Source organism: Ursus americanus, chromosome 7, assembly GCF_024610735.1.
Source record: "Ursus americanus isolate L20-20 chromosome 7, mUrsAme1.1.p, whole genome shotgun sequence".
NCBI classification, from domain to species: domain Eukaryota; kingdom Metazoa; phylum Chordata; class Mammalia; order Carnivora; family Ursidae; genus Ursus; species Ursus americanus.
The window spans coordinates 30,607,913-30,634,920 of NC_142133.1; the positions used below are offsets into that span (position 1 = coordinate 30,607,913).

Below are 27,008 nucleotides of genomic sequence, written 5' to 3' on the forward strand. Positions count from 1 at the left end.
TTTCCCATATTTTGAATCTGTATCAGGAAGTCAACAATAGTTCAAAAGCTGTCTTAAAACTGACAGTTTAGCCTTTTTAAAAATATGTGTTTATTCTGCACCTTGTTCCAAAAAAGATTTCAGGTTGCTCTAGTTGGCACTTGAATTAAATAATAACCGTGAGGTATCTCCTAAACAAGACGGACTGGTTTGCTTTCCTCATTATCCATCTGTAGATAACATGCCATAGGAAGAAATGCTTAGTTCTTTCAGGGATAGAACAAGGTGTTTACTTTTACTTTGCCACAGAACATTCATAATCATGAATTTAACAGAAAAGTAAATGCTGATGATAAAGTTTGCCAAAACCAAAACAAAACAAAACCCTGTTAACTGGACAAGGAATTTAATTTAAAGTTAGATAAATTTCAAATTAATTAGTATGTTCATTTGTTATCTCTTGAATCACTTCATTAGAAATGATTGATTTCATTGAGCCAATTATTAGAAAAGCCAAACCACAAATGAATGTGCATAGATCCATTATTAGTGTTCATCTCCAGAAAACACAGATGACAGAAAATTAAGAAAAACTGATGGAAATCATGATTGCCCTCAAAAGAAGCAAATATGAAGATAGTTAGCTACCATATTCCTAACACTATATTTGGCATAGTATTTATTAAACCTATAAGAATTGTGAATGGTTGGGGCGCCTGGGTGGCACAGCGGTTAAGCGTCTGCCTTCGGCTGAGGGCGTGATCCTGGCGTTATGGGATCGAGCCCCACATCAGGCTCCTCTGCTATGAGCCTGCTTCTTCCTCTCCCACTCCCCCTGCTTGTGTTCCCTCTCTCTCTCTCTCTCTCTCTCTCTCTCGCTGGCTGTCTCTATCTCTGTCAAATAAATAAATAAAAAATTAAAAAAAAAAAAGAATTGTGAATGGTTATGGTCATTAGGGTCACATATTCTCGTTAGAGAGAGAATGGGCAAATTTTCGGGTGCTGTAACACCTATAGAAGATCTATGCTTATATCTACTATACATTCAGTGCATATTTGTGTGTGTAGCAGTAGTGAGGTTAATGTGTCTATTCAATCAATGAACACCAACTTTAATGACTTGTTTGACAGAAACTGTACATTCACATGCCAATATAAATACAGAAGGGAAAGGGTACTGGTAGAAGGAACAATCAGAAAAATCATTTTGCAATTTAGTTAGACATAAACACTAGCCTGTCTTTTTTCCCACAATAGCAAGCCTTAAATCTATCAAATAGAAACCCACTCAAGTACTCTAACCTACTCTATAGTTAAATATATGTAATTATATCATGTGTTTAGTATAAATTATCCTTGATAAGCAGAATACACATGCATTCATGAACTGAAAGTATTATGCTGATAGTAGTTTCATCACAGTTTCCTTTTTTGATCCAATGCCCTGAATTATTTTATCCATCGTATTTAAGCTATTTAAAAATGGTACAATGTTTAAAAATCACAGTTTATAACAATATTATCAGAACCCGAAACTATGTTTTACTATGTCTTCATATCTATGTAGGGCTATCTTAACGTAGGAAACTTTCTAATTTACTTTGAATATGGTGTAAGACTTTAAAACTATATGTGGATATAAGCACCACTGGAAATTTTATATTTCATGTGATAATAATACACTCAACAACTGTTGGGAGTGATATAAAAGTTTTTGACATACTATCATCTGTATCTCTTAAATCAGTTGCCTGATTACATTGGAAAAAATTATTTAACTTTGTTAAACTTCTCTGGTACATTTCTCTTTGACTCTTTGACTCCAAATTTCCATTTTGATTATCATAATAATAGCAACTACCATTTACTAAGAATTTACTGGGCTCCAAGCATAGGGAAAACCAAGGTAGCATGCTGTATTAGTTTTCTATTGCTGTGTAAAAAATAGCAAAACTTAGCAGTTTAAAATAACACATTTATCATGTTACATTTTCTGAGTCAGGCAGGAGTCCACACACAGCGTAACTTGGTCTTCTACTCAGGGTCTTGTAAGTCTTCAATTAAAGCGTGAGTCAGACTTGTTTTCATCTGGAAGCTTGACTGGGGAACAATCTGCTTCCAAGGTCATTCAGGTTGTTAGCAAAATTCCTTCTCTTGCAGTTGTAGGACTGAGAGCCCCAGCTTCTTGCTAGCCTGAGGCTACCTTCAGCTCCTCGAGGCCACCTGCCGTTCATTATCATGTAGATTTTCTCAGTATGCCTCTTTACTTCATCAAACCAGAGAAGAGGTTCTCTAAACTCTCTAAGTGAGTTAGCTTGCAAGAAAGAGTGATATCCGATCACCTTTGCCACGTTCTATGGTTTAGAAGCAAGTCACAAGGTTTGACCACACTCAAGGAGAGGGGATTACACAAAGATCTAAGTACCAGGAGGTAGAAATCATGGTGGTTACCCTAGAATCTGTCTACCACCTGCAGTGATTAATTCCCCAGGCTTTTCAGCTCAGCTTCGATACTTTAGCTCTGTGATTTTGATCTCAGTTTCTACTCCTTTATTTCTTCATCTGCCCAGTAAGAGTAAAAACCTCTTCACATTTTATTTTTCTCCCATGTAAAGTGAGGATAATAATAGAGTTCTTGTAAGGATTAAATAAGCATTTTAATACATTAACTGATAACATGAAAAGCTCAATAAGTACTGTTACTTTTTTTCCTTTTCTCTCCTCTCTTTTTTTGTTTGATCTTGGTCTAATAGAAGTCCCGTTGGCATTTCTACTTTCAGCTGCTACTTCTTTAGCTTGTGTCGTGTGTGTGTGTGTGTGTGTGTGTGTGTGTGTACCTGTATCTAGGGCCATGCAAAACCAACTCTAGTATCAATAGGACTGTATTGCCAAGTGTTATCTCCAACTTGAACTGGGCAAAATTTTTAAAGATAAATCCAGGACATTACAAAGATAATTATTAGGCATAGAGTCTTGAGAGTTTAGAGAACTTTGTTGGGATTGGCTTTTTTCTCCCTCTGAATGTTTAATATGCATAAGGTACAAAAGGACACTTGTGGCATAGTAGTACACACGAGCTCTGGGTTGGAATCCTTGCTCTGCCACTTTCCATCTGAGTCACCTCAGGCATGTTAAGCATTCTAAAGCTCAGTTCCTTATGGGGATAATGATAGTACCCATTTTATAGATGTGTTGTAAGGATTACATTTAAAGTACACTTAAATAGTATAGCTAGTGCCTAACTCATAGTCAATACTCAAAAATGTTAACTATCATACTCATTATTATACTCTTCATTGTCTCATTATTTTTAGGAAAGCTGTGTTAATGAAAATCACAGAATAGGAAGCAGCAGGACATGGCTTTGAATGGGGGGGTGCGGCATGAGAAACCACAAGACCTCAAAAATCCTCATAACTATATATAGATACACATATACATATACAAATAAGATAAGTGGTGACAAGGTATGCAAATTTGCAAGTCAGAAATTGGGAAATAGGAACTAGGGGCCAAGGTAAGATTGTGAATTCTCAATCAAACTGCAAGTAATACACCCTAAGACATCAGCAAGAGGAGAGCACATGACACAGCTAATTCCTACCTCACACGTGAAGACTTTTTTATACTTCCACCTGGAACAGGAGTCAAAACCAGCATATCTAGTCCAGCATTTTGAATAGGAAACACATGAGTCATGTTACTATTGGAAACTAGTGAAAAAGATGTTGAATAGGGCGCCTGGGTGGCTCAGTCCTTAAGTGTCTGCCTTCGGCTCAGGGTGTGATTCCAGGGTCCTGGGATCAAGCCCCACATCAGGCTCCCTGCTCTGCTGGGAGCCTGCTTCTTCCTCTCCCACTCCCCCTGCTTGTGTTCCCTCTCTCGCTGGCTGTCTCTCTCTCTCTCTCGGTCAAATAAATAAATAAAATCTTTAAAAAAAAAGTTGTTGAATAGATTAGAGGAGTATAGCAATCAGAAATGTGGGCATATCCTGACAAATGTAAAATTATTTTCAAAATGGACCATTTCCCTAGAGGAGAATTGTATATGGATCCCATTTTATTAGTCCCATTGTCCTATTTTTTCTTATGTTGCTTTATATGGTATTTGGTTCTTCTATTGTTTCATTTGGTTCTTTTATCTATAGAGGCCTTGTCTAACAAATTAAGTTATAAATATTTTCAGAACAGAACTTTCTGTTGTTGCTGCTTTTGTACTTTAAAAACTATTCCTGCAATGGGGCACCTGGGTGGCTCAGTCGGTTAAGCATCTGCTTTTGGCTCAGGTCATGATCCCAGGGTCCTGGGATCAAGTCCAACATCGGGCTCCTTGCTGAGCGCAGCTCCTCTGCCTCCTACTCCCCCTGCTTGTGCTCTCTCTCTCTGGCAAATAAATAAATAAAATCTTTTTAAAAATAAATAAAATAAAATAAAAACTACTACTGTAAGGGGCGCCTGGGTGGCTTAGTTGGTTAAGTGTCTGACTCTTGATTTCATCTCAGATCATGACCTCAGGGTTGGGAGATCAAGCCCCACCTGGGGCTCTGCTCTGGGCATGGAGCCTGCTTAAGATTCTCTCTCTTTCCCTCTCTGTATGCCCCACCCCCCTCAAAAACACAAAAACAAAAACCTTCCCCTGCAGAATCTGGGACATATACTTCATAATAGACTTTCAGCAAATGTTTGTTGAATTAAAAAATGAATGTGAGTTACTTCTCCTTAGCAAATTGTATTTGGTATAATGAACCTGAATTGGTGAAATTAATGGATGACCTTAAAATCATACTTGACTCATATCCCATATCTACTATGTCAGCAAATCCTATTAGTTCTACCTTCAAAATATATCTCGACTAAACATTTCTTCGCATTCACATTGCATCTACCCTGGTCCAAGCAATCTTGTCCACAGGGCCCCTAATGACACTCTGCATGCTCATTACGGAAAGCACCATTCAGAGACTGTGGGGTGAATGATACTTCTTGGAGTTCTGTAGTGTTTAGTACAATGATCCTACCTGCCTGTATTAAGGCAAAAGTCTCCTAGCCTTTGTCCCCCACCAGCCTATTCTCAACATAATAGCTTGATCCTTTAAAACATGGGTCAGATTATGTCATTCTTCTGCTTAAAACTCTCCAGTGGTTCTGGCTCATTCATAGTAAAGGACAAAATCCTTACAAGGTCCTAGATGATGTCATCCCAATCTTTCCTCTCTGACTTTATCTCCTCCTGCTCTCCCCATTTCTTCCTCTCCTCTAGTCCCATTGGGCTCCTCCTGGGACATGCCGGGCATGCTCCTGCCTCAGAGCATAGACAATTGCTCTTCATTCTGCCTAGAATGCTTTTTCCCCAGATGTCCAAATAGCTAACTCTCTCACCTCCTTCAGGTCTTCATTCAAATTTTACCTTCTCAAGGAGACATTCCATCACGCCCATATTTCTCATTGCAACACCATGCCCAATATGCTTTTCTGCCTTAATTTTCTACTTAGTCTTTATTATCATCTAACCCCCTCCCTACACTTTATTTATTTGTTGTCTGTCTTCCCTCCACAGGAATGTAAGCTTCATGAGGGCAGACAGTTTTGTCTGTTTTGTTGACCACCTTACCCCCCAACACCTGGAACAGTGCCTGGTGCAAGTTGAGAGCTCAGTAAATACTTGTGGACATAACGAATGACAGGTATAGACTAGTGCTTATAAACATAAACCACTTTTTCTATACACTAAGCAGAATCAATAACCAATTAGCCTAATGTCTTAAAACAACTTCCCACTGATATGTTTGTTATAGGACTCAAGATTTTTGTAAGCCACATTAATTTGTTAGATTTATGATAAAGATGATAGTCTTAGCTTATTTTGAAATTGGAGTATTTTAAGTAATAACTATATGAAATTATTTTTAGAATATGCAACTCTATGATGAAGTAATACTATAAGGACCAGATAGCTAAACATTTATTAGGGGAAAAAACATTCATTTAAAACTGCTCTAGGAAAAGGAGAAATTTCGTTAAAAAATTTTCTGGGAAAATTATGGGCAATTTAAAAGCCATATATATTTTCAGAGAAATAGAAGCCATAGTTGGCCTCTTAAGAGCCACCTTCTATGTTGAGTGGGTTTGTGTCTCACCAGCCATCACAGAAAGAACTTCTTAAACAGCAGGAATACAAATTCTTACACCACTATGTAATTAATTAATTAATTAATTAGAGAGAACCCATGAGCATGCACATGCACAATGAGGGGGGTGGGAGGGGTGCAGCAGAGAGAGAGAGAGAGAATCACAAACAGGCTCCAAGCTCAGCATGGAGCTGGATGTGAGGCTCAATCCCATGACCATGAGATCACGACCTGAGCTAAAACCAAGAGCTGGGCACTTAACTGACTGAGCCACCCAGGTACCCCTACTATGTAATATTTTTAAATGAGGGAGACAAATCAAACATTTTACAAGCAAAATAAACAGAGAGAGGGAAAAAAACTGGGTATCCTGAAACCAGGACAATTTCACAATATAATCCATAGTAAAATATCAATACATTAGAATGGCCATTTAATTCTCATGCCACTGTCTGGTCTTTTTGGTTCCCATTCCACCAGGAAGTAAAATATATGTGTTTTCTCACCTTATTTTCATCTATGAATTATTAATAAAAAGTTCTCAATCAGAATCTGATTTCATTCTAGAAGTCTTATTTCCAAAAATCTAACTTTAATTCAGAAAGTATTTTTCCCTTGCATGTATTTAAAGTTCTATATAAAACAAAACAAAACAAAAAAACTCAAAGAAAGAAATATAGTTGAAATAAAAGACTTTAGGAATAGAAGAGGCCTCTCATTTGACAGACAAGGTAACAGAGGTCGAAAGTTCTGAAACAGGTAATGGTTTAGTGATGGCAACTGATTTCAAATCAGAAGTCAGGTTTTAAGGACTTCCAGTCCCAGGTTCTTTGTCCCACACTATTCTGTGGGAATGCTACAGCAACAAATTACCATTAAAGTGAAAAATTATGTTAACTGGAATTGTTTATTATTTGAATCCAAAACATATCATATTCCCGCTCTCTTCCAAAGAAAAGTGAAGGCTTTCTCTGAAGTATGAAATATGGAGGTTCTCATTACTTATAAAACAAAACAAAACAAAACCAAAACATCTTGTACAAAAGATTTTGCTTGGTAATAAGTATTTAATAACTTAGGAAATAATCAATGTAGATTGATTAATTATTTTAAGAACTCATTACTAGTTCCCAAATTCAAGAGACAGTTCCCATATTTGGTTGAAAGAATGCAGTATTTTAGACAATGTATAGTTTATTTTTGTGTATTCCCCCTTCATAAATATGCAAAGGCCTATTTCCATTCTTCTAAGTTTATCCTAACTTTACTTTGCAGTTCAGTATACACAGCAAAAGAAGTGGTAAAGTGAGCATAAAGAATACATTTACAAAACCTGAGTATTTTTGTGTCTATTACAAATTGAAAGGCAGATTACTGACAGTTTTTCTCCCCGCAGACCCCTACAACAGGCATACATCAAATCAGTGAGCAAACAAAAAGCTTGTACAAATGTCTTCGTCTTTATGATCACACTGGCTTACTGATGCGGCCAGTGAGCGCTGCTTTGATTCCAGGAGGTCAGCATATCTGTCTGGTTAATGGCATCCAGAGGGAAATTGTTCTCCTCTCTGGTTGATTCTTTACTGCCGGCCTGGGCTGCCTGCATTTTGTCTCTATGTTAGAGGCTACCTCAGTTACTCATTACTTGCCCCCAGAATGAGGTTAATTTTTGTCAAAATCATAGTTTCTTTTAATGGTGGACCCAATATTCTGATTCTGAAACTCTTACTATAATGAACAGGTGGGCGCATGGGTGGCTCAGTCTGTTAAGTGTCTGCCTTTGGCTCAGGTCATGATCTCTGGGTCTTGGAATCGAGCCCTACTTTGGGCTCCCTGCTCAGCAGGGAGTCTGCTTCTCCCTCTCCCTCTGTCCCTTTCCCCTGCTCATTCTTCTTCTTCTCTCTCTCTCTCTTACATAAATAAAATCTTTAAAAAATTAAATTAAAAAGTGGTATAATGAAGAGGTAGGAAAAATGTTTCTATACCAATATTCCTTAACCCCCTGCACTCACCCTCATTCTCAAGTAGACATCCAGACATTCATTCACATTCAATGAATATTTATCAAGGATGTTTCTGGGTCCTAGGTGCTAGCCTTAAGCAAGAATGATTCAGTTCATGCTCTTATAGCACTGACATTCTGGGTTAGGGTGGAAAGGGAGTACACAAGAGAGACATTAAGCAAATAATTATATGAATTGTTCAACAAAAGTTGGAGTATGTATCAAGGAAAGGTAAAAGAAGCTATGAGAGTCTATAAAATGTAATTTAATGTTAAGAATATTCTTACCCAAGGAAGCAGGATTTAAAGTGAAAAATGAATAGGAGTTGGGGAACTCCTATTGAATAGGAGAAGGGGAACAGTGGTCGTGTAGAGTCCCAGATAGTGGAAACGGCCAGCAGAAAGAAGGCACGAAGGAGCTAGGTAACAGAGAAAAGGCCAATATGGTTGGCATGCAATGAGACAAAAGTAGAACAAAGCCAGATCATAGAGGGAGTCATAGGTCGTGTTGGAGTTTAAGTTTTATTGCAAGCTATGACAGGGCTTTGAGTAAGAAGATGACACAGCATGGTTTCAAAATATCAGTTTGACCACTCTGAGTTTCTGGAGGTAACCAAGTTCCAGGTGGCATGAGAAGCTGGAAGGTATCTCTAATGGACTGAATATTTGTGTCCCTCTGCTCCCAATTCATATGTTGAAGACTTAACCCCCAATGTGATGGTATTTGGAGGTAGGACTTTTAGGCAAAAATTATATTTGGATGAGATCATGAGGATGAAGCCCACATGATGGTATTAGTGTTCTTATAAGAAGAAGAGAGAGGTCACTCTCTCTCTCTCTACCATGTAAGGACACAGTAAGAATGAGGCAGTCTGGAGGCCAGGAAGAGGGCTCTCACTAGGAACTGAATCTGCTGGCAGCTTGATCTTGGACTTCCCAAATTCCATAACTGCAAGAAATAAATTTCTGTTTTTTGAGCTACCCAGTCTGTGGACTGTGTTACAGCAGTCTGAGCTGACTAAAATAGTGTCCAAGTGGTCCAGGTGTCAGGCTAGGGTGGTAGTGTTAAAGATAAAAAACAGTAGACAGTTTGAGAGGTATCCTAGGAAACATAATTTAAAGTACTTGGTGATTGGTTGGACATAAGGGATAAGAAATAGGTAGATGTCAGAGATGATTCTTAGGTTCCTGACATGAGCAAATGGGGGGATGGTGGAACCATTTATTGAAGTAGGAAACATTGGAGGATGAAAAGATTTGGCACCATAAGTTCAGTAATTGACGTGTCCAACTAGGGATGTCTATGTAATAGCTACCTGGAAATATCAAAAACACACAGGGATGAGTCTGGAACTCAGAAGGGAGGCCGGAAGATATAAATTCAAAGGTCGTCAACATGTGGTTAATAACTGAAAGGATGGATGTATATGAGATCTCTGAGAGTATAGAGAGGAGAAGAAACGAGAAAGGAAAGGAAGGAAAGAGAAGGAAAGGAAAAGGGGCTTGCAACTGGCCCACAGATTCATACAACAAGCATATATCAGCATATATCAAATCAATGAGCAAAAAACCCATTTGTGTAAATAGCTTTGTCTTTATGATTAAACTAGCTCACTGATGTGTGTCAGTGAGTGCTGCTTCGATTCCAGCTGGTCATGATTCTGAGAGGCTCTGAGAGGAGGAAAGCAATGAAGGGAGACTAGAAAAAGGAGCCAGAGAAATAACAAGAAAGCTAGGAGACTACAGGTCACAGAAACAAAGGAAGTAATTTTTTTTTTTAAGCTAGGAGTGGTCAGTTATAGCAAATAAAATGTGTGCTGTCCATTAGATTTGACAGCATGAAGGTCGCTACTGATCCCAGCAAGATAAGTTTGGTAGATGGTAGAACTGGAAGCAGATTACGATGCGTTGAGGATTGTTAATATGGAGAAAAACAAAAGATGCTAGAAGCTTAGTTGTTTAAAAAAAAAAAAAAGAAAGAAAAAATTTAAAAAAGAGGGGATAGATGAAGTGGTAGGTAGCACTGGATGTGAGGGAGGATTGTCTTAATATGGTAGATACATGAACATGTTTGAATTTCCATAAGTGCTCTCCTAAAAAAAATTAATTCCTTGGAGCATGATAATTGTTTTTCTCCCAAACATTTATTTGCTTATTGGATCAGGAGATCTAATATAATTTAAAATTTTGGTTGAAATTGACAAAAAGAATCTAGTTTGGGGGGAAAAAAAGGAGGGAATAATTTGTTGCCATTTATTGCCATCATGTCATTGAAAAGTCCATGGTTAAGGATGACTTAAGACATGGTGAGATTTAGAGGCTCAAATGATCAAGCATGAACCAATCCCCAACCCCCCACCCCCAGCCACCAGTTTTGCTGTCATCCATTTATTCATTTAAAAATATTTATTAAAAAGCTTATGTCTCATACTCTATTTTAAGCACTGGAAATACAATGATACAAAAGATGAGCAAGCCCACCTTCACTACTTCTTTTAGTCCTGTACCCAACATTCTAGCCAGTGCAATAAGTTTAAGAAGAGTAAATTTTAACACTATAAAAATTGGGAAGAAATAAAACTTATTATATTTAGATAATATAACTGTGTATCAAGGAAATCTCAATGAATGTATAGATCTATTAGTAGAATTAATTAAACATTAAGGCTGCTGAATACAAAATGTGGTAGGCAGAATTTTAAGTTGTCCCCCAAGATTCCAGCCCCCCGGTGTACATGCCCTATGTAATCCCCTCCCTTTAAGTGTAGGTGGACTTGTGAATATGATGAGATTTCTCTTGCGTGATTAGATTATGGTGTATGGCAAAGGGGAAGGGATTTTGCAGATATAATTAAGATCAGTTGAACCTGAGTTAATGAAAAGGGAGATCATTCTGCTGGCCCTACATAATCAGTTAAGTTCTTCTAAAAGAGGGTTTAGAGGTGAAAGATGTCATAAGTCGAAGATATTTGAAACAAAAGAAATGGTCTCCTGCTTTAAAGAAACAAAATGCCATATTTCCGAGAGAGCTACGTGACAGGAAATTGCAGTGGCCTCTTGGAGCTGAGAGTGGTGGGTAAAGGATAGGCAGCCAGTATGAAAGAGGAACCTCAGTCCTACAACTACAAGGAACTGAATTACAAAAATAATCCGTGAGCTTGCAAGTGAACCCTCCACCTGAAATGAGATCGTAGGCCCTGAAGGCACCTTGATTTTAGCCTAAAGAGACTCCGAGCAGAAGATCTAGCCAGCTAGTATCTAGACTACTGCCTCATAGAAACTGTAAGATAATGAACTTGTTTTCTAAGATGTTTTAAAGTTTATGATACTTTCTTATGCAGTAATTGAAAACAATACATAAGGTCATTATACAAAAATTCAATCGTTTTTCTATATATGAGTAACAAACAAAATTTAAAAAGAAATATTACCACTTACAATTGCACAAAAATATCAAATACCTAGGAATAAATCTGATGAAAGAATGCAAGACCCATCCCTGCATAGAAAACTAGAGAACTTTACTGAGAAAAATTGAAGATAACATAAATAAATGGAAGTATGTACATTGTTCATGGATTAGACATTTCAATGTTGTAAATACGCCATTTTCACCAAATCAATTTAGAGATTCAATGCAATCCCAAAGAAAATCCCAATAGGTGTATTCACAGAAAATAGTAACCTGATTCTGAAATGTATATGGAAATGCAGAAGGCCAAAAATAGCAAAACAGTCTTAAAAGTACATGGTAGGAGCACATATTCTCTCAGTTACTAAGTTCTATTATGAGACTACAGTATAATATGGTATGGCATTGTAGTGACTAAATTTTAAAAAAATTAAATCTCCTACAAATTAAAAAAGACTGTTAAGTCAACAGAAAGATGGACAGACACTTGAATAGACAGTTTACAGAAAAAGATACCCAAATAGCCGTAAGAAAAGGTATTCAGCCTCATTAGTTAGAAAAATGCAACACGATACACTACACATTCCCATTTAAAAGACTGAAAATACCAAACGTTGCCTAGGATATGGAGCAACAGGAACATACTAGGGGAGAAAAGTAAATTGGAGCAATTATCTTGGAACATAATTTGGCAGTATCTTCTAAAGTGAAACATATGTGCCCCGTGTAATGTAGCAATTCTACTCTTAGAAATATACAATAGAGGGGTGCCTAGGTGGTACTGTTGGTGAAGCGTCCAATTCTTGGTTTCAGCTCAGATTGTGATCTCAGGGTCATGAGATGGAGCCCCGCGTCACACTCTGCGCTCAGCACAGAGCCTGCTTAGGACTCCCCCTCTGCTCCTCCACCCCGCACTCTTTCTCTCTCTCTCTCACTCAAATAAATGAATAAATCTTTAAAATATATAAAAATCCAACAGAAATGCATGTGTATGTTCATCAGATATTTACAAGAATGTTGAGTGACAGAAGCCAGACACACAAGAATGTATATTATATAATTCCATTTATGTAAAAATAAAAAACTGGAAACTACAGTACTAATAGTCAAGAAGAGAGAGGGGGTGGTGATTGGGAGGAGAAAATATGTGTATTCACTATGTAATATTTTTTTCTTCAAACATTTGTTTTATGCCTTCCCACTCCCCACCCCTGCCTGTCTGTGAGTGATGCATCAATGAAAAAGATTTAAAAACAAAGCCAAACGGCGCCTGGGTGGCTCAGTCATTAAGTGTCTGCCTTCGGCTCAGGGCGTGATCCCGGCGATCTGGGATCGAGTCCCACATCGGGCTCCTCCGCTGGGAGCCTGCTTCTTCCTCTCCCATTCCCCCTGCTTGTGTTCCCTCTCTCGCTGGCTGTCTGTCTCTCTCTCAAATAAATAAATAAAATCTTTAAAAACAAAAAACAAAGCCAAGCTTCCTGCCCTCATGGACTTTATATTCTACTGTGAGGATCCCTGCTCTCCTCCATGCTGCCTGCCTTGAATTTCAGGCTTCAAGTGGTGAGAGGTGATAGGAAGATGGCTGCCAGCAGCTCCTAGTCTGCAACGTCCTATGTTCAGACCAGTAGAAGCCAAGGCATATTTACCGGCTCAGCAGAAGTCCCAGATTGCCTCTCTCTGGCTCAGATGGAGTGAAGATGCATCCATTCAATCACTGTGACCAGAGTGAAGCTCTCATTGGATGGACCTGGATCATAGCCAACCCTGAAACCAGAATGAAATGGAGTCCATTTCACTAGAACATATAAAATAAGGATGAGGAAAGATGTGGTTCTCCAGAAAAAGAAAACAAAATTGGGGCCCCATTTCAGAAGAAGAAATAAATGTGGACTGAAAATCAGCAAATGTCCCCAACAGGTCTCCTGCAAGTGAAAACCTAGATTTGCTACTTTGTGTGAGGTCACCTTCCTTTTAACGTCTTTCGTTTTACCACACATGCTTCGGGGATTAGGCTTGTTTCTTGCACTGCTAATGTGATTGCAAATGGACTCTGTTTTTTTCCCTTTTTTCAGCTGAGAAATAGGGTACTCTCTCTCACCACATCTCTGTTTCTCTGGCTTTGAAAGATGCCCAAAAGATGTACCCTTTGTATCACTGTTTTTGTATTTTGGGGGTAAATACCCTATGTTTATAGCAACATTATTTACAAAAGCCAAATTATGCAAGCAGCCCACATGTCCATTGCCAGATGCATGGATGAAGAAGATGTGGTTGGGGTGCCTGGGTGGTGCAGTCAGTTGAGCATCTGACTCAATCTCAGCTCAGGTCTTGCTCCCAGGGTGGTGAGTTCAAGCCCCACAGTGGGCTCCACACTGGGTGTGGAGCCTACTTTAAAAACAATATCAAATAAACAAATAAAAGAGATGTGTTATATATATATATGTATGTATAACGTATATGTGATATATATGTATTATATATAGCATGTATATGTGAGATAGATATGAATATATATATATTATTGTATGTGTGTGTATATATATTCACACACAATGGAATATTATCCAGCCATAAAAATGAATGAAATCTTGCCATTTGCAACAACACAGAAGGAGCTAGAGAGTATAAAGCTGAGTGAAATAAGTCAGAGAAAGAAATATTATTATTATTTCACTCATATGTGGTATTTAAGGAACAAAAAAAAAAAATGAGCAAAGGAAAAGTTTTCCCTAATTGGATCGTACACTCCAAAACAGACTTGGGTTTTCCTCCACCTACTCAAATCTTATCCCTTCTTCAGGAACAGTTCAGATATCATCATCTCTTTTACTGAATGTTCCATTATCATTTAATCAGAAGTGACATCTTCCTCCTCCTCTCAACTGTCATTTATTTCCTGAACCATGGATGTGACATTTATGACACATTAGCTCCTGTTCAAGCTATTAGTAGACCTCTCAGTTTCCATAGTAGACTACTACACCATGGCTTGTCTTCTCCTTGGCCTTAGTACAGTGACTTGCACATGGTAAACTTAAAAAAAATTGCTTGTTGACTTAATGCTGGTAGTGGTGCCTTTTTGGTATGCTACCCATTTTCCTTGCTGTCTAGGGCTTATGGCTGTGCAAATCACTATTAAATCTGCCCTCATATCCCGTATCTTTCTCATCTCCCATAGCCTGCGTTCTCTCTTGATACTCAAAGGGGTCTTATGCGTTCAGAACTACCAGCTATTAAGTTGGCAAATTGAAGTATAGAAGGGGCTTTTGATAGCTGTTAACAACACAGTTTCACAAATATATTGAAGATACAGCTTGTGAACAATATTTAGTTTAGAAGGACTAGTGACTAAGAAAAGATAAATAAGGGAATTTATTTTGGGTGTTTCTAGAGCTGAGGTAATTTGGTCTGCTAACAGTAAAACCTCAAATTAACCAGACCCAATTAACTGGCATTAACTGCCATTTCCAGTCACACACACACACACACACACCCCACAGAGGAAGAGAGAGAGAGAGGATTTGTCCTTAGTAGAAAGAGACAAATGACGACAGTAACAAAATGTTGTCAAAGGAGCATTCAAAACAGCAACTAGCAGCATGTGTCTTCCCCTCAATGGCAGCATCATTTCCAGAAATGAAGCAACTCAAAATTCTGAATTGTGCCATGAGAAAGATACAAGGGTTTCACAAGAAAATTCATTTACCCAGCCCATGTCCTTTCCCACAAATTATGTATGGTTAAGCAGTGCTAGATCATAAGACTACAGTGAGCTACCTAGGGGTCCTAAGTATAATATTCCTTAAAATACAACAACTTTACAAACTTGTTTAAGGAAAGAATTATAACAACTATACTAACTAGACATGTCAGGGCATTTTCCAAAAGAGACAAGAATCCTCAAGGTGCCGCTGAAGCGAAAGATCCTGGTGTGCCTGGTTTTCTGCTAAATTGCAAGCTTCTCCAATGATCAGGTTTCAAGTTTCACTGTAGCAACTGACTCAACATGATTATTTAGCCTGTAAAAATGAAAAGAATATAAAGGGACATGATTGAAGTACTGAAAATTGCAATTACAGAGGGCACATGAAAATTGATCTGTTCATCCTTTTTACCTGGCTGAACGATACAGGAATGAGAGAATTTAAAATGAAGTTAATATTAATGGGAATACCAGAGAAATAAATGATTACATGTGGCAATTTCAAAGAGGTCCTAGTCACAATGGCAAATGGGGGGGGCATGGAGAAAAAGACTGGAATAAGATGTATTTTTTTAAACTGAGTAATCACACATATTAGCGCTGAATGACAAACTCAACAAAATCAAGTTTCCAGTGATTAGAACACAAGAACTTGCAGGCAAACACCGGAGATCCTGCTGGAAGAACAGAATAATAGCTATTCTAATAAGTAAGTTTGGCAGCAAAGTAGCGTGGTGAGCAAAGCAGTCAATATGACAAATCTGTTCAGATGATGATGACGATGATGATAGCTGGTTGTGTTCACAGCTATTTCCCATATTTGTAGGGGAGAAAGAAAGCTCTGAGTTTTGTTTTGTTTTGTTTTTCTCTGTTCCTTGGTCTACCTTCCCTGGGCCCTTTCTAACCCTCCCTACCCCCAACTCTACATAACCAAATTCCAGAAGTGATCTCCGATCTCCCTACTAAGTAAAAGCCAGCCTTTACCAAACGTCCCTCTTCCACACCTCAGGCCACACTGTCATTTTTGCTTCGTAATATAGGTATATATAATGTGGTTTGTTTCCCCTACTAGACCTGAAGCATAAGATTCATGATTTATCTCTGTATTTTCTACATTATCATTGCTTCCTTATATATAGTAAGCAACCAACAAATATTTGTAAATAATTATAAACATGTGTTTCAGGAACAAGATAGTAGGGATGAAATTGCATTGATGTAACTTGTCTTATCTAGATTGCCTTGACCAATGTCTCATCTTTTCAAAGGCAAAAGATGCGATTCTTTTGACTTCATGGGCTAAGAACTGCCAGTGTTCAGACAGCCTACAATAGATATATTCCAAAATCTTCACATGAATTGATTTTCTAAATTTAATTATATTTTAATGCCATAGGAGTCTTGCTATCTGGAGGAACCACGTACAGGATCATTTTGAGATACTTAGCTCCTCCTAATTTAAGTATTTTGTTATGATTTTAAAACAAAGGGATAGTTTAATATTTTTAAAATATTTACACACAATTAAAGTCACTCTTTTGGTGCACAGCATTATACATTTTGACAAATGCACAATCACATAATCAAGAGACAGAACAGTACCATCATTCAGAAAATTCTCTCATGCGGTCCCTTTGTTAGCCCATCCCCTCACCCCAAATCCTTGGCAACCACCAATCTGTTCTCTGTTCCTATAGTTTTTTGCCTTTTCCAGAATGTCATATAAATGGAATCAGATAATACATAGCTTTTTGAATCTGGCATCTTTCACTTAGGATAATGCATTTGAGATTCATCCATATTGTTGATGTATCAATAGTTCATTTCTTTCAATTGCCGACTTGTAGTCCGTGCTCTAGGGCTATTACAGTGGAAGGGTATTTGAGTTGTTTACAGGTTTGGGCTATGATGAATAAATCTGTTATAAATACTCACATACAGGTTTTGTGTGAACATATACTTTCATTTCTCTTGGATAAATATCTGGGAGTGGGATTACTTGGCCATATGGTAAGTGCATAACTTGGTAAAAACTGCCAAACTGTTTTCCCAAGTTGCTTCATTTGCATCCCCGTTTACAATGTATGAGAACTGCTCTGCATCCTAACCAGCACTAGTTATTGTAGCTTTGTTTTTATTTTTATTTATTTATTTTTAAAGTAAACTCGACACCCAACATGGGGCTCAACCTCAGGACCCCCATACCAAGAATCGCATACTCTACTGAGTCAGCCGGGCACCCCTGTTAGCTTTGTTTTTAAAAGCCATTCTAGTGAGTGTGTAGTGGCATTTCATTGTGGTTTTAGTTCGTATTTCCCTAATGACCAAAGATATGCATCTTTGCAGGTACTTGCTATCTGTATAACATCTTTAATGAAATATCTGTTGAAATTTTTTGTCCATTAAAACAATTGGCTTGTTTGTTTCTTATGGTTTACTTTTACTAAATAATCTCAAAAATTGCATATTAATTTTATAGAAAAAAAAGAAAATTTAAATCACCCATGAATCCACACTAACAGATAATGATTTTTAAATTTTGCTATGTGTATTTCCAGACTATTTTTTCATGGGGGTATACCTGGTACAGACATGTAACTGAATTTCCTTGGTTGCAACAGCCTAAATATACAAACAAGGTCGGTACACAGTAATAACTCAAACGTTACTCACATCCTTTTCTACACTTTGATCACAAAACATTTAAGAAAGGGGAATGGAGAATTCTTCAATGGAGAAACTAAATACCCTTAGAAAAAAATATTTTCTACACTGGCATTTTATAATCAGCCAATAAAAAGGCCAGTGTACCAAATAATCACCTTAGGAGAATCCCACTCTTTGACCTGTTCTCCTCACCCCAGCAAGGGCTTTCAATTTGTTTTCTTAGTTGATTTTTCTCACAAAAAGAACAGAGACCAGACAATCAAGAAAACCCCACAATATCAAAGGTAACAAATAAACAAACAAACAAAAAAGGAACTCAGAGGAAACAAACATGATGCAGGATGCAGAAAAGAAAAACAAAACCTTTTCTAAAAAAGCATTCGAAAATTACAAGTAGAGGTACCTGGGTAGTTCAGTCAGTTAAGCATCTGCTTTCTGCCAACATCAAGATCCCGGGAGTCCTGGGATTAAGCCTCACATCTCCCTGCTCAATGGGGAGTCTTGCTTCTCCCTCTGCCCTTCCCCCTGCTCCTGCTCTCTCGTTCTCACTTGCTCTCTCTCAAATAAATAAATAAAATCTTAAAAAAAAAAAGAAAATTAAAAATACAGGAGACCTGGCTGGCTCAGTTGGCAGAGTATGTGACTCATGATCTCAGGGCCGTGAGTTCAAGATCAACATTGGGCGTAGAGATGAAAGAAAAGAAGAGAAGAGAAGAGAAAGAAAATTAAAAATATAATCACCAAAACAAAAAATCCAAAAAAAAGATCAGGAAAGCATTGAAGAGATCTCCCAGAACATCAAACAAGAAGACAAAGAGATGGAAAATAAGGAGGAAAGGTAGGAAACTTGGCAAACATCAAAGAGAAATCTATATCAGCTAGAGTTCCAGAGCCTATAGAACAAAAATGAAGGAGAAAAAATTATAGACAAAGTCCAAGGACATTTATCTGACCTGAAGAACATGAATCTCCAGGTTGAAATATCCAGACCAATGAATGAAAAAAGCCTATAACAAGGACATGATGAAACAGAGCACTGAGAATAAAGATCATAAAATCTTCCAAAGAGGAGAAAACTGCATCAAAATGAAGGGGAAACAAACAAACCATTGAAAAAAAAGAGGGGAGTAAACAATAACTTCAGGCTTCTTAACAGTATCACTCAATTCTAGAATGCAATGGAATATTACCTTCAACATTCTGAAGTGAAATTGTGTTTCACCATGAATTTTATATCCAACCATCAACACAGTGTGAGGGCAGAATAAAGACATTTTCAGAGGTTTAAGTTCTCAAAAATTTACATCTTAGGTACCCTTTCCGAGGAAATTACTATTTCAGAGATATGAGAGTCAACCAAGAAAGAAGACAAAGAGTCCAGGAAATGGGACTAAGCTAGAGGATGAGAGGAAGTCCTAGAGTGACAACCATGCCTCTAAGCCTCAGGTGCAGCCAGTCCTGATTAGACCAAGGGGACAGAGGGACAGATGGTGGTTACACTTGCGGTGAGTGAGTATAATGTATAGGCTTGTCAAATCCCTCTGCTGTATACCTGACATAACACCATGTATCAACTATACTTCAATATGAAAAAAAAAAGGATGGATTTTTTTGAGAAAAAAACCAGAACTGATGAATTGTTTCATGGTTTTGTGTTTGTAGGTTTGAAAAAATATATTGCCAGCCATTTGACATTTGAAAATATTTATATTCATAATTATGTAAATATTGACTACTGAATTAATCAAAACATTTTTGCCTTATGATGTTTTGCCAAAAAGTCATGCTACGTGACCTTTAAAGATTATGATAAAACTATATGGGGAGGAGGTGGGGAAGTGGAGGTGGTAGTTGAATGAAAAGCTGAATCCTCCATTACCATAAAAGGATGTCAATAGACTATGTTTTCAGTTGATAAATCAAAAAATAGCTGACTGACAAAGATATAAATGAGACATCTGAAACCATAAACATCCTAGGAGAGAACATAGGCAGTAATTTCTCTGACACTGGCCATAGAGACATTTTTCTAGATATGTCTCCTAAGGTGAGGGAAACAAAAGCAAAAATAAACTAGTGAGACTACATCAAAATAAAATGCTTTTAGGATGACTGGGTGGCTCAGTTGGTTAAATGACTGACTTCAGCTTAGGTCAAGATCCCGGAGTCCTGGGATCGAGGCCCGCATCGGGCTCCCTGCTCAGTCAGTGAGGAGTCTGTTTCTCCCTCTGACTCTCTTCCTTCTCATGCTCTCTCTCTCACTCTCTCTCTCTCTCTCAAATAAATAAAATCTTTGAAAAAAATAAGATGCTTTTGCACAACAAAGGAAACCAATAACAAAACAAAAAGGCCACCTTCTGAATGGGAGAAGATATTTGTAAGTGATATATCTGATAAGGGGTTAATATCCAAAATATATAAAGAACTTATATATCTCAACACCAAAAAAACAAGCAGTCCAATTAAAAAGCGGGCAGAGGATCTGAAGATTTTTCCAAAGAAGACATCCAGATGGCCAACAAACACGAAAAGATGTTTGACATCACTAGTCATTAGAGAAATGCAAATCAAAACCATAATGGGATATCGCCTTACACCTGTTAGAGTGGCTAAAATAAAAAACACAAGAAACAGCAAGTGTTGACGAGCAAGTGGAGAAAAAGGAACCCTCAGGGACTATGGGTGGGAATGTAAATTGGTGCAGCCACTGTGGAAAAGAGTATAGAATTCCTCAAAAAATTAAAAATAGAAATACCATATGATCCAATAATACCATTCCTTTGGTATTTAACCAAGGGAAATAAAAACACTAATTTGAAAACATATATGCACCCTATATTTATTAGAACAGTATTTACGGTAGCCAAGATATGAAAGCAACCTAAGTGTCCACCGAATAACGAATAGATAAGGAAGATGTGGCATATATATCTATACATACACACAATGGAACATTATGTCTCCTTAGAAAAGGATGAGATTGTGCCTTTTGGGACAACACGGAAGGGCCCTAGAGGGTCTTACGCTGAGTGAAATAGGTCATACTGACAAAGACAAATAGCATGTGCTTTCACTCATAAATGGAATCTAAAAGAACCAAGCAAATGAATAAACAAAAGCAGAATCAGACCCATAAATACAAACTGATGGTTACCGAGGGGAGGGGTGGAGGGGGTTGGGCAAAATGGATGAAGGGGAGTGGAAGATATAGGCTTCTGGTTGTGGAATGAACAAACCAGGGAAATAACAGGCACAACATAAGGAATATAGTCAATGCTATTGGAATAGCTTGTATGGTGACAGATGGTAGCTAGACTTGATGTGAGCATAGCATAACGTATAAACTTGTTGCGTCATTACTTATGCACCTGAAGCTAATGCAACATTGTGTGTCAACTATACTCAAAAAAAAAAAAAAAAAGGAAGGGAAGAAATAGCTGAATGAACTAATCATTTAAACACAAAGATGGAGACAATAGGTAAAACAGCTAGATGTTGAAAGTGGTGGCCTCTTTAGAGCAGTTTGGGCAGGAGATGGAGGAGAGGTCTCACTGTATCCTTACATGTCTTTTAGAATAACTTTTTTTAGTACCATGTACATATATGACTTTGATGAAAAACAATTAAATACAAAATACTTATGTACATTCTTCAGGTAGAATTGGAATTGATGGCTCAGAAGGCCTAATGCTTTTTAGGTTTGGTATATACCATAAAGTTGCCTTCCAGAAGCATATGCACACCAGCCTATGCGACAAGTATCCATTTCTCTACATCTTTGCCAAACCGTTATTTTAAAAAATCTTTGCCAGTTGGGTAGGAGAAAAAGAAAGTCTAGCTGTTGTTTGAAGTACATTTTCTTCATGAGAGACTGTGGACTCTGAGAAACAAACTGAGGGCTTCAGAGGGGAGGGGGGTGGGGGAATGGGATAGGCTGGTGTTGGGTAGTAAGGAGGGCACGTATTGCATGGTGCACTGGGTGTTATACACAACTAATGAATCATCGAACTTTACATCGGAAACCGGGGATGTACTGTATGGTGACTAACATAATATAAGAAGAAATCATAAAAAAAAAAAGAAGTACATTTTCTTTAAGTGGGTCCTACTTACAATTGAGGCTAAGTGGCATTCTCTCAGTTTGCCTTCTGGTGAGTTCCTGGATTATTACTTAATGAAATCGTTAATGTTCCATATGAGCATTTATCTTAACATCTAGACTCTAGATCCAGAGGGACTACAAAAACTACCTTTGTTGTGAAAGTATCAGAAAACATAACATATCCCAAACTGAATTATTTATCTGCTTGCCCAAACACGTGCCTTCCCGCGACTCCCTATTTCCGTTAACGTCCCTAGTAATTCGGAGCCTTTTCTCCATATTTAGTCAGTCATATAATTAATCAACTTTGACTCTACATAGACTCTTCTACCTGTTGCTTTCTTTCCATGCCCACTCTTTTTTTTAAATGTCTTTTTTATTTTAAATTTTTATTTTAATTCCAGTTAGCTAACATACAGTGTTGTATCAGTTTCAGGTGTATAATAGAGTGATTCAATACTTCCCTACGTCACCCAGTGCTCATCATGGTAAGTCCATGCCCACTCTTACCACTTAAATGTTGCTTTTGCTTTCAGGAGAATTTTGATAGCTATTTCCAAATTACTCTTCCAAAACATTTTCTATAAACTTCAGTTTCCACCAATAGTGGAGAAGAACAACTGTGTCCTCAAACTGTCAACGTTTGGTATTAGCAAACTCTTTGATCTTTATCAATCCAATAGGTGAAAAATAGATGATACCCCACTGTTATTTTGATTTATATTATTTATGTATGTGGCTATAATGTTGGTTTCTGCCTATACCTTCATTACTAGCATTAGGTCACATACAGGCTCAGAGCCAGGGGACTAACAAAGCCAGCATTTTACTTTATAGCCTTTCTGATGGAAGGAAGGAGCTGGAACGGATGTGGAAGCCTCATGTTTTTTTTCATTTATGACTTTTGGATTTTATGTGGTTCTCTTCACTAAGATTAACATTTCACCCATGATTTTTAAAAACTTTTTATTATAAAAGCATTCAAATACACAAAAGCAGGGAGAATAGAATAATGGACTTTCATGTATCTATCCTACAGCTTAACATTATTATTTTTGTTTCATCTATCCATACCTAATTATTTTTCTGAAGTTTTCTAAAAAAAAACAAAACAAAACAACAGCGCAGGTGTCATATTATTTTACTCATGACTACTTGGTTTCTCAAACAATTATTTTTTATGGATGGTATATCATGTATACCTTAAAATTTATGGCTCAACTGGTTTTCGCAAAATGGAAACACATAACTACATCATCTCATGTCAAGAAATAGAACATTACCAATACTCCAGAAGGCCCTTTTTGTCCTTTCCAGATTACTGCTGTACGTGAAGAAAAGGTTTTCCTCGACCCTCTTAGAGTCCTTGGCTGGGTCTGAAAATTAAACTTACAAAGAGATTAACAGGAGAAAAGCATACACATTTATTTAATATAATTTTTACATAAGAACCTTCATCAGGAAACGAAGACCCCCCCAAAAAAAAACCCCACCAGAACTGTGTATTTTGTGCCAGGTTTGATGACAAGTGGACAGTGAAGGAGCAGTATGATAGGTTAAAGAGTATGAGCTAATTACAGTAAACTGCGGGAACTTAGCAAGGCCCGTTTGTTAGGATTCTTCTTGGCGTCTCTTTGTCTTCCAAGATAAGGAGTCTTCTTTCCTCTTGGAATAGGGAGGGCACTTCTCACACGAGTTTTATGACCTGTTTTCAGGGGAGAAGGGGGAATGATGAGGGGACAGTCAGTGTGACCTTCCTGCTCTGTCTTTTCTCAAACTCTTTCAGCTTAAAATATTCAATATGCCAAGATGCCACCTTTTGGGATAGTGTGTCCTAAACCCCACCACTACCCCAGCTCCACAGTTAACCACTATCGGCTTCATTGTGCTTCGCCTGTTTTTGACTTTATAGATATAGAATTACATTACAAACTTTATATCTGTAAATGGCTCATTGTTTGGTGTCTGGCTCTCTTCACTCAACATCATGCTTCTAAGATTGAACCATGTCTCGAATAGCAGCCGTGTGCGCTCATCACTACCGAGTATTTCCTTGAGTTTTAGGATTTTTGAAGAAAGTCAAAGTGCAAGGCTCCAGGATGCTACCCTGTAAACCATCAGTTTTTGTCCTCTTCTCATCCTTTCTCCTCCCAAAGACTTTCCAGGACTGTGAAGAATAAAGATACATAGAACTGGAAGGATCAAGGAAATAATCAGCCTCTTAACAACAGAGATTGTATGTAGGTTACTATGAGCTAACTTGAAAAAAATGGTGCTGCTGAGTGGTGAAGAATAAATCCTCTTCTAATCAGAGGGAGATGCCAATTCCTTCAGGGCACCATTCATATGGATGAGTTCGCTTTGTTGCCCTCCAGTTCTGGAACGTCTACTGCTTTTCCGCTCTGCACTCCTGACCCATCGAGGGGAAGGCAGGTGGGGTTGTGCATACTTTCGTTCGTCTAGAGGAAGTGGTTGTTCAGTGACCTTGGAAAAGCCCAATGCTGATGTATTACAGTAGGTGGCAGCCTTTCCCCAGGAGAGGAAAGAGCTAGGCTTACCTAATGAAAATGGGTTTTGGTTTTATAGCTTTTCTTTGATATGAGGGTTGTGTGATTTATCTAGAACCTGAAGTTCAGATTGGCTTTCCAACAGAGAAGAGAAGCAGGGACCCTGGAACCTGGAAAAGGCGTTGTGAGCTCGGAGTTACTCAGGGCTGCCCTCAGGGAGCCTACTCAAGTTCTGACTCAACACCAGTGATGGATGGGTGAAGGGTGTCAGCCTGAGGCTCAGAAGGGGGCTGTGAGCAAGAGTCCCCAGGGAAGCATAGGACTGACCCAACGACACAGAACCAGCAGATCAAGAATTACTCTGCTGTGTACTGTGTGGGAGAGTAGTTGACAGCAGAGATACCCCCTTTCATCCCAGATCTGTAAAGCAGCTATTCGTTCATTCATTCATTCATTCATTCATTTAAAAGTAGGCTCTATTCTCAACATGGGGTGTGATAAAACAGCTTTTTTTTTTTGAGATTTTATTTATTTGACAGAGACAGGGAGAGCACAAGCAGGGGGAGGGGCAGGTAGAGGGAGAAGCAGGCTCCCCACTGAGCAGGGAGCCCAAGATCCCAAGACCTGAGCCAAAGGCAGATCCTTAACTGACTGAGCCACCCAGGGGCCCCGATAAAACAGCCTTTTAAACTAAACTGCCAAATGTTTTTTAAAAAGGTTATTAAGTTCTTCTCATGCAAGTTTACAAAATGCTTATGGAGGGGCGACTGGGTGGCTCAGTTTGTTGGGCGTTGGACTCTTGACTTCAGCCTGGGTTACGGTCTTGGGGGTGGTGGGATTGGCCTGCCTCAGGCTCCAAGCTTGGCGGGGAGTCTGCTTCTATTCCTCTCTCTCTGCCCCTCCCCCTGCCCACGCTCTTGCTCTAAAATAAATAAATAACTCTTAAAAAAAAAAAAAAAACAACCCAAAGTGCTTATGGAAAGCAGACTTGGTGGAGAAGCTTGACATTGGAAATATATCCAGTTTGTTTTTACTTTATTAATGGTGGGACTGTAATTTATCATTTATCAAGAATGAACCATGTAGAAAATGACGTTATTCAAAACAATGTGAATGAGGAGACATTCCCTAGAGTCCCTACAGGTTGATTTGCATATGCCTAAAGGCAACTGAAGCGATCAGACAGGAGTAGGAACAGATAGAAATCACGGAACTAGCTGTGACTATTTAAATTAATTAAAATTAAATAAAATTAAAACTAAAAATTCAACCCCTCAGTTGCACTAGCCACACTTCAAGCATTCAATAGCTGCACTTGGCGGACGGCTTCCATACTGGCCAGCACAGATTATGGACCATTTCTGTGATCACAGAAAGTTCTACCAAATAGCACTGGACTAGAGTCAAAAACCGAGGAGTGCTGCCAGAGGAAAATGTGGGTGGTGAAAAACAAACCCTCCCTGTGATACTAAGTATTGTAATAATAATTCCAAAGTGTGGCAGGAGTTTCCAATAGAGTATTTCATATAATCCCCATGGCAATCCACGACCACAACAATAACGCTACCGACATTTGTTGACATCTTGCAGGAGGCCAGGCACGAAGGACTCTGTGGTAAGCTCATTGGTCTTTACAAGGACCCAGTGAGGTTGGTATTCTTATTGTCCTTATTGAACAGATGACGAAACTGTGGCAAAGGGCCTTCATAACTTACCCACTGTTACCTGGCTTGTAAGGAATAGCTGGGATTCAAACTCATGTTTATCTAGGTTGTAATAATTAGAGAGACGGTGTGGAAAGTGCCTCGTACACTCCACATGTAAAATTTGCTTTAAGCCACTTTCTCCGAAGGCAGGCCCGACTCTTGGATTCTGTCACATAATTGTCCTTCTGGCTGAAGAAGGCGCTGTGCCAGTTCTGACAGAGGAACAATGATCCCCTGTTAGCCAGGATATGAGCCACTTCCTTCCCTCCAGAGCAGAGTCTGCTGTCTGCACAAAGGAAGTTGGGCTCTCAGAAGCTCACCTTTGTAGAAGCAAGTGTGTTTGGGTGAAAATTTTGAAGTAAAATATTCTTGTTTAAGACAAAAATGAATACTAGCAGTATAGATGGGAAATGCTATTTTCTGTAGGTGGTGAGATTATGAAAAATTGTCTCCTTTTGTTCAGCTGTATTTTGCAACTTTTCTACATGAATATGTGTGATAAAATTTTTAAAAATCCAAAAGCCAGATACTGGCTTTTGAAAAATCAGTCAGATGCTGTATCGTAAAAATCGTTACTTGATTAACAATATTTTAGGCTATTTGTTTATTCTTAAGTACTCTCTACACCCAACCTGGGGCTTGAACTTACAACCCCAAGATCAAGAGTCCCACGCTCCACCGATTGAACCAGCCAGGCACCCCATTAGGCTTTCCATCAGATAGCAAATACTTTAATACTAATAGACAATAGAAACCTTGGAATGCTAAATAGTTAAATCAATAGCAGAGGCAGCGTGGCTTTC

General features: G+C 38.3%; 1 long non-coding RNA gene across 1 annotated transcript in view; it reads right to left on the reverse strand.

The window, feature by feature from the left end:
• Positions 1–12,571: 12,571 nt before the first annotated feature.
• LOC123785985 (uncharacterized) overlaps positions 12,572–27,008 on the reverse strand; it is a 32,347-nt gene continuing 17,910 nt past the window's right edge. Inside the window, exons 4-6 of the long non-coding RNA XR_006777842.2 lie at positions 23,276–23,697; positions 15,382–15,539; positions 12,572–13,284 (exon numbers count right to left, since the gene is read on the reverse strand). This is a non-coding gene — a long non-coding RNA (uncharacterized LOC123785985). The remainder of the gene's footprint in view (positions 13,285–15,381; positions 15,540–23,275; positions 23,698–27,008) is intronic.